Below are 9,834 nucleotides of genomic sequence, written 5' to 3' on the forward strand. Positions count from 1 at the left end.
TCCAAACGATGCAGATTTCATTGATGTAAGTGTACCGATAACACCAATCTAAATCAAAGTAATCATCATTTGTAGTACAAATGTGGGCGTTCAAAATAGCTCACTATACCCGAACGGTTAATTGACATTCTTTTAAGTGTTAAGGCAGTGTTTCCTTCTGTGGCACATTCTCCAAATCCCTTTCCAAATTAACAGAATCTCATGGCACACCACACAACATGCTGACTTTGACTTGAAGTGAACAGTAGGCCTAAATAGTCTTTCAGGGCTTTAATTAAGCCAACTGTGGCTGGTATTTCTGTAGGGTGACGTGCAATTGCAATCTATATATAAGAATTGGTCAGGGACCATTAAGGAACAGTTTATAGAATTTAATTACAAATGTAAATAAGATAAATTAGATACAGTAAATCATACATGCTGTCAAAAACAGATTAAGTCGAATCTAACAGGTAAAATCTGTAAGATAATATCCAGTACATTAAAAAAAACAAGAATTGTTTCACAATGTATATGAGTAAAACCAACCTAGTCAATGTACCAGTGCTGTTTTTCATTATCACTAAATGTATTCAATGCTACATTATATGCTATAACATTACAGGGCTAGTCAATATTAAAAAGCATACAAATCAAAGTAGTTACCTTTATACAAGCAGAGATACTAAAATGAAACTAAACTGTATAACTTTGACACTTGTTTAAAAAGGTTAATCACAGGTAGACAGGATTTTGGAAAAACTAGACAAGCAGATATTTAACACAGCTAATACATTAAAATTTGCATGACAATGAATAAAGTCAATCTTATATTGTTAGATAAACCTAAAACACTGCATGCTTGTGGTCTGAGGGATGAACAGTGGGAATGGATATTATTTCATAGGCCGCAAGTAATTACAATATGAAGAAAAACACATTTTAGACAAGTTAGACATGTATTGGACCTGCTTCCATCTATGGCGAGCATAAATGTCCTCCTTCTGGAGGTCTTCTGTGGTCTTCAGAAGTAACAGATGGTTGGGTGTTAATGCTTCTAAGTCATATGGATCACATCATGTAGGAACTGTCGGGATTTCGTGGGGGGTTTGGACCCAAACGCAGAGGGTGGAAAAAAAGGGAACACAAAGCCTCGCAGGGCGACCTTCAACAATGAAGGGAAACTACAATTGCAGGAACAAGAAAATGCAGAAATCCAAAAATACCAGAAAACCAGGGCATAGGCAGGAGCACATGGAGCAGAGGCTTACGAACAAACAATCACACATAACCACAAGGATCCAGTAAGCAAATATTGTTTATTGTTACTTGGCCAAATTTTGATATCACTATTATTCAAAGCATATGTGTCACATCAAAGTGTCAAATGGCAATTGTTTATAGTGGGAATAATCTTGCTGAATAATTTCAGCTGATTTACACCAATTTATATGTATATTTATACTCAATATGTTTAAACAACTGCCTGCATCCAGTGAATTGGGTGTATGGAAAGCACATCTTGAGTAAAATGCATGAATAAAATATTTTTAAATTGTGTTCAGAAAGAGAATATTTTATTGTTTAATATTGCAGAAGAAATTATACTATTGCACTTATTTGGTGAAACTTCCCGGGGATGGGGAGCGGCAGCTTTGTCACATAATTCATGATGAGTAGCGCAGCGGACCTGTGTGTGAAAATGTGAACTAAACCCTTAAGAAATGCTTGTGGATTACAGTTAACTTTGTGAACTTTTACAGTATGATAAACATTTCATACTGTTGTTATTATAACAGGCTGGCACCATCAGAAACCCAACAGAAATCCCCCCACTTTATGTACTCACTGATTTGATGGCCATCCAAGGATCCTTCATTTACAGAGTTATCAGCAATTTCCTTCAATTTCAGCTCACAAGCTCACAACTTGTGTACCCTTCTCTACTGGTCTATTTTCAGTTTGTTCTTCTGAGATCCACCTTTTGTGTTTATAATATTTATAAGGCATTTTGATACACTTAGCTGTAGCTAGTACTTCGCTTTGCTGTCTTCCCCAGCTAACTCGCTGACCGCACGTGACAATCTGAGAAGCAAAACTAGGACAAATAGAACACTTGACATTGGACAACAGAATGCACAGATATATTTCCCAGCAATCTTTGCAAATCATAAAATAACAGTAGTACCAAGGAAATGACCAGAAATGATTTAATTGAATTGGCGGGTGTAGCGAAATGTCCACTGGGGAGACATATTGTTTGTGGTTTTGCAGAATTGTGAACATGTTTCTGGCAGGAAAAAGAAGAGGAGGAGGAGGAGGAGGAGAAGCAGAAGAAGGAGGAGATGAAGAAGGAGGAGGAGAAGAAGAAGGAGGAGAAGAAGAAGAAGGAAGAGATGAAGAAGAAGGAGGAGATGAAGAAGGAGGTGGTGAAGAAGAAGAAGGAAGAGATGAAGAAGAAGTCATAAAATTTCTTCTACAATGTAAAAGAATGAAAGTGCTTCTCATACACACAAAGCAGTGGATACAGGCAATTGGTCAACCCTATTGTGTAGTCGTTAAATAAATAAATAAATAAATAGCTGTAAAACAGCTGAAATTATTCAGCAACATATTTTCCGCTATAAATGATTGCCATTTGCCACTTTCATGTAACACATATGTTTTGAATGACCACATTCTTTTCAGATGGTAAGATGAAAAAAGCACAAGGTCAAGTTACATGAAATAATTTAGGAAACACTGGGTAGCAGCATTTCTTTGGAATACAGCTTGTTTAATTTGTGTTAGTTAAGATAGCCAATCTTTTTTTATTGTAACTTGGCCTAGTTTTGATGTCATTATTTTTAACGACAGGCCTAGATTTTGCAAGTCTTAATGACTTATAGTGCTTTGTATGTGTGAGTAACTTGGCATTTTTCTACGTTAAAAATGTGTTTTTCTTCATATTGTAATTACTTGCGGCCTATGAAATAATATCCATTCCCACTGTTCATCCCTCAGACCACAAGCATGCAGTGTTTTAGGTTCATCTAACAATATAAGATAATATTATATAATATAATTTTTTTTTACAGCATGTATGATTTACTGTATTTAATTAATGTATCTATTACTATATTTGTAATTAAATTCTATAAACTGTTCCTTAATGGTCCCTGACCAGTTCTTATATATAGATTGCAATTGCACGTCACCCTACAGAAATACCAGCCACAGTTGGCTTAATTAAAGCCCTGAAAGACTATTTAGGCCTACTGTTCACTTCAAGTCAAAGTCAGTATGTTGTGTGGTGTGCCATCAGATTCTGTTAATTTGGAAAGGGATTTGGAAAATGTGCCGCAGAAGGAAACACTACTTTAACACTTAAAAGAATGTCAATTAACCGTTCGGGTATAGTGAGCTATTTTGAACGGCCACATTTGTACTACAAATAATGATTACTTTGATTTAGATTGGTGTTATCGGTACACTTAAATCAATGAAATTTGCATCATTTGCGACAATACTTAGTTGCAAACAATACTGCGATGACAATGATAACTATCTTTTGAAAAGGTATGGCATGGCAATCAAATTGCATTTAAACGTTATTAGCTCTGTCCTGCTTTAACGGCTCTGGTAATTGCATTTAGCAACGCACTGCATGCTGGGTCAGCACTCGCTTTTAAGCCAGCACTTCAACTTCCTCATTATTGAGAGAGAGTCTGAGGGCCGAACAGACACTACCCCTTCCAGAAATTAGGCTCACTCAGTTCTGGGACAACCCTTGTACAAGATGGCAACTCTTGGGAACATGCAAAATGAGTGTTAGTGTGTAGGCGGAGTGATTAAGAGGTGAATTGGGATTGGGCATTAGTGTCTTTGATTTTACCCTTATGTCTGCTATTTCTGTCTATCGAGCTGTCTCATGGGGCAGCACAGTGGTGCAGTGGGCAGCACTATTGATTCACAGCTAGGAGGTCCTTGGTTCGAAGTGTCCTTGGTTCTGTTTCTGAACATGCAAACTCACACACTCATACCTAGGGGCAATTTAGACTCTCCAATTAACCTACACTCCAAGGATATGCAGGTTAGGTTAATCAGAGGGTCTAAATTGCTCCTAGGTGTCTGAGTCTGAGGTGTCCTAAGTGTGTGAGTGAATGGTGAGTGTGCCCTGGGATGGACTGGCGACCTGTCCCGGGTGTATTTTTGCCTCTCGCCCGGTACATGCTGGGATAGGCTCCAGCACCCCCTGCAACCCTGATGAGGGGTACGTCCTAATGTATCCTCCTTTCCTCCACTACCACCTCATCTCCTCTATACCCCAGAAAGCAATCTTTATGTCCTCCTTTCCTCCAGTCTCCCAATATTAGAGGAGACGAGCGAAGCTCACAGAACTGTGTTGGTGAAGCGGCTTCAAACTCGTCTCCTGCCCTTCTTTCCTCCACATACGTCCCAGCAGAAGACTAGTGGTAGTGGGGGAGTGTAGTAAAGGAGGCGAGGAGGGAAAAATAATGGCACACACCCCAGCAATAAGCGGGTATGGAAAATGGATGGATGTATGGCAGCAGCGTAGTACAATGGCCTTCTAACCTAAAGGTCACAGGTTCAATTCAGTTCAGGTAGGACACTGCAAGGCACTTGATCCCCATAGCTTCAGTATATGTCCAGCTCTATAAATGGATGCAATGTAAATGCTAGGCAAAAGTTATGTAAGTCGCTCTGGATAAGAGCGGCTGCTAAATGCCTGTAATGTAATGTATTATAATGGCTGTCTTGTGACTCCTTTGGCAGCAACTGACATTTGGATTAAACAATTTCTCTATCTTGTGGTAGAACACATGTACTGCTTGGGTAGAGTGGCCTGGAGTTCGCACTTCATTGTCAAATCAAATTTGATCTAATCTACAGGTGTCAAACTCAGTCTTGGAGGACTGCTGTATCTGCAGCTTTTTATGGTTTCCTTTCAGTCAGCAGCTGATTTAAGCCCTTGTGGCAACGTGTGTGCTCTTATTTGCCAGTGTGACAGTTGACAGCGACAGTTCTCTGTAAAAAGCTTTTCACAAATAAAATTTATTTGATTTAACTGTTTAGGCAGTCTTAATCACTTGCTCTATTGCCTGAAACGCATGGAAAACAAATGGAAGCTTACAGGATTGGAATCTGACACCGCTAACATAATATACTTTCATTATCCCTTATGGGGGTTAGAAATAACACATGGTCAAGGTAAAGGATGATTAAGTTCTTTGTAGTTGCAGAGGCTGAGACACAGTTGGGAATGTACAGGATTGGGGATGTAAATATCTACCGGCTGTAAACACAACTGAAAAGACAATTGTCCAACAATCTGGAGGTTTTCGTGGTACAGTCTTACGACTTTTTTACCCCACCAACACTTGTGGCCTGCAGGAACGAGGATAAACAGGTGACCAGGACAGTGCCTGTTTTCATGTTGTAAAAAAGCACCCACAGGCACTGTTGGGTCAGATGGGATCCTGGGTGACCCTAACCCACATTATGGGCTGAAACAATTATATGTATACGTATGTAAATGAATGGGAATGATATGATAAATGTGGTGGGCTGTGAATAATATCATCTGAAATGCAGTGGATACCGTATATTATACCGGCAGGAACACTGAGCTGCTATAAGATGGTATAGGGAGGTTTATCCCAAGCATGTATTGCCTACACAAGTGTTTGGATTATAGAAAGACCACCACCTTGGACCTCCATATAAAAGTATCTAAGAGAATGATGGAATGACAAAAGCATAAGGTTACATTCCAGACAAAGTATCTTACTGTCACTAACTTTTTAATGGTTCCCCTGTGTCTTCAGGGGAGGGGGAGTATGCTTCCTGGAGGAGAGTAGTAGGGGGGTCTCTTTGTGGTGTGTAGGGTGTTCCTGTCCAGACCTTATTTAGGCAAACAGAGGGAACTGTATAATGTGGAAGGCTTGCTCAGGATTGCATTTAAGGGAAGTCCAAAGAAACATTCAGGGAGAATTTGCTTAAGAGTTCACCTGGTACCATAGTCTTCTCATACGAGCATTTTGTAATTTGGGCATGCACCAATAATCTCTTTGTGTTCCTTAATCTCAGTTTGTTAGATTGTATGTCTTTTCTCTTACAGAATAGTGGTCTTTATTTGTCTTTCTTTGTAAATATAATCTTTACCATTTAGCATAGTTGAAACAGCCTATCCTAGGTTATCGTCAACTGTCATATTCTACCATTATAAACTGTTTTCCCTTTTCAGTGCATCTAAAGTATGTGGTTTGCATATACGCTGACCTGGGTGTGCATCTCTGCGAGGACCAGTCAGTGTATTCGCCTTGTATGCAGTTCTGGATACAAAAGGGTTAGGGCTAGGGTATGTATGTATACAGTTCTGCAAAAACACCATAATCAGTGTACCTCCTGGGATAAATTAGATTAGGTACCCGGATAAACATAAAGTCGCTTCTTCATGGCACAAAAGCATTATTTGCAAGATTCCTGGATGAGTAGCACCTTTACCTGCTCAGTAAAATTCATACAAATGCATAACTGAAACATATAAATGATCCACCTTTGGATCCACCTCTACATCTACATCTATAATTGACATGGCTCCGAATTGATGCTTGACTGAGCAAGGACATTCCATTTGCTTAATACATGTTGTCTTGATTCCTCTTTCCTCATATCTCATCCCTGTGTTGTCTTTACATTACAGGCATTTTGCAGACTCACCAGAGCAACTTACACAACTTTGACATAGTATTTACATTGTATCCATTTATACAGTTGGATATATACTAAAGCAATGCAGGTTATCAAAGTATCAAACCAGCGACCTTTAGGTTACAAGACCAGTTCTTCTTGTGTCCTCTGTTGGGTGGAGTTAGGGGGAGAGGAAGGTAAATTATAAAAAGCTGCAAGTGAAAATAAGTGCTTGGAATGAGCCCTAACTAAAAACTAGATTCTATCTTATGCTGGTAGCTACAGTTTTCACCTGGAAAGTCCCTGGAATTCAAACAACTTTCACCACTTTCATGTTTACAGTAAATCATGTGATTTGCAAACAACTGGTGCCCTTTCACATTTACGGGAAGTCACATGATTTATATACTGGTATCAATCCTATCTCAATTTACGATTATATTATGATTATGTATTATGTTTCGATTGTATGATTTCTTGTAAACCTGAAAATCTCTAGTTGTTTGCTTCATCTGGTCTGAGGTGCTTGAGCCCTCTGTCACATCTTTACTGGGGGCGACATAGCTCAGGAGATAAGAGCAGTTGTCTGGCAGTCGGAGGGTTGCCGGTTTGCTCCCCGCCCTGGGCATGTTGAAGTGTCCCTGAGCAAGACACCTTACCCCTAATTGCTCTGGTGAATGAGAGGCATCAATTGTAAAGCGCTTTGGATAAAAGTGCTATATAAATGCAGTCCATTTACTTTATGATGGAATTCCCTTTATGATGTTCAAGGCAACATCACGGTCCTGCAAATTCCTCCTATACAACATCAGGAGGATTCGACCATACCTGACGACGCACTCCACCCAGCTGCTCGTCCAGGCTACGGTGACCTCTCGCCTTGATTACTGCAACTCTCTCCTTGCAAACCTGCCAGCTTGTGCCATACAGCCACTACAGATGATTCAGAATGCCGCTGCCCGACTCATCTACAACCTCCCCAAATTCTCCCATGTCACTCCTCTGCTGCGATCACTTCACTGGCTACCGGTCGCTGCCAGGATCCGATTCAAAGCCCTGACCCTTGCCTACACTGCCGCCAACAGGGCAGCCCCCATCTACTTGCAGGACATGACTCAATTCTATGTGCCTGCTCGACCACTCCGCTCTGCGGCAGCAGGGCGTCTTGCAACCCCTCCCACCCGCCCAAAGGGATCACAGAGCTTCTCCACCCTAGCTCCCCAGTGGTGGAACGAACTCCCCGTCCCTCTCCGAACCTCCCCCTCACTATCCATCTTCCGCCGTGGCCTGAAGACTCATCTCTTCAGACTATACCTAGAATAACCACCACCACGCTGTATATATTTAAAAAAATAAAATAAAATAAAAAAACCCTTTTCCTATCACTTGTTACATGTTGCCCCTTCCCTGCACTTCTTGGTAAATTGTATTCGTCCTAATACTGTAGCTTATTCTTCTGCCTAGTTTGGCTTTGCAGATGTTAGACCAGGATAGTGTTCTTTGTTCTCGGCTAGAAATAGCTTTACAAAATAAGTAATTGTACCTTACTGAACCCGTGTTCAGCAGTTGTCTACGATCATGAAAATGCACTTCTTGTACGTCGCTTTGGATAAAAGCGTCTGCTAAATGAATGTAATGTAATGTAATTCCCCATCTGCACACTTAAATGACAGGTTTTTAAGAGTACACAAAGACAATACTGACTTCAGAGAAATCAAACTCTGCATGGAAGTATTGTTTTGAGGGACAAAACACTTAGACCCTGTACACATGAAGCTTTTTCAAAATATTTTGGGAGCAATATAGACCCAAATGAAGAAAAAAAAATCCAGTTTGTCCTAGACACTCATTTGAAAAATGCCAGTTTGTACCTGTATATAATTTCAGTCTTTTTCACTGTACCATGTTTCTACTTATTAGGGGTCTGGGCAGCTAAGCATTATATGATGAAAAACACATTTTCAATGTACAAAAATGTTACTCACACATTTAAAGCACTGTCTATAAGTCATTAAATCAAAGTGGCATAATCTAGGCCTGCCATTAAAAGCATTGATATCAAAATTACACTAAGTTACAAGAAACAATATTGGCTATCTTACCTTACACAAATTAAACAAGCTGTATTCCATAGCAATGCTACCCAATGTTTCCTAAATTGTTTCAAGTAACTTGGCCCTTACTGTTTTTAATTCATGTTTTTAAGGGCTGAGAGTCTGAGGTCATTGTGGTTATTTTTGTATGGAACCTTAAAAAGTGCCAAACTCTCAGTGCTGTATACTGTACGTATGGGGCATTCCGCTCCAACAAGCTGTAACTTGGCAGGATGGCATACCTGCGTAGGAATTTCTTAACAAAAATTATGGTGTTGCAGATAACAATAAACAACAAATTCAGGAGCTTCTTTTTATAATTTAATAATACAACCAGTCGGGAAGAGGTACAAGTACAATCTTCAAAAATATAAAGTCCAGTACATGAGTTTATATAGCTTTCAAAGAACTGTGGTTTCAACCTATGATATCAATTCAGTCACCATATACAACAAATTCCATTTGTGGCTAATTATAGTTTGGGGTCAGGAGTTTATACTTATAGGCTGGACATGTGAGCTTCCTCCAACTTAACAGTGTCAGGGGTCCTTTTGTTCCCATTACATTACATTAGAGGCATTTGGCAAACGCTCTTATCCAGAGCGACATACAACAAAGTGTATAACCATAACCAGGAACAAGTATGACGAAACCCCTAGAGAGAAGTACCGGTCCAAGTGCAGGGAACAACCGCATAGTTCAACTTGGACCCTGAAGGTTAAACTGATTAACACTTGGTGCTCTTGATCTTAAATGTTTACTGCAGTTGGGTTCTGTCTCTTTCTTATAACAGATTAACTGTAAGGGGAGAAGCAGTGTACAATAGGCTAGACATTCAACACTTCTTGAATTATATTAATCAAATTATCATTTGGTCAGTATTACATTTTTTATATATATAACTGCTTATATAACGCTTTGTATAGTTAAACTTTTCAAGCATGACCCTTCACCTAACATCCCAATTCCATACATTAGAAGCAATATTCTATACATTCTATACATCATTCTCTTAAAATGAGTTCTATCAAATATTACAAGACTGAGGATAAACATATTTCTTTCTGAT

Source organism: Anguilla anguilla, chromosome 8 (assembly GCF_013347855.1).
Source record: "Anguilla anguilla isolate fAngAng1 chromosome 8, fAngAng1.pri, whole genome shotgun sequence".
NCBI classification, from domain to species: domain Eukaryota; kingdom Metazoa; phylum Chordata; class Actinopteri; order Anguilliformes; family Anguillidae; genus Anguilla; species Anguilla anguilla.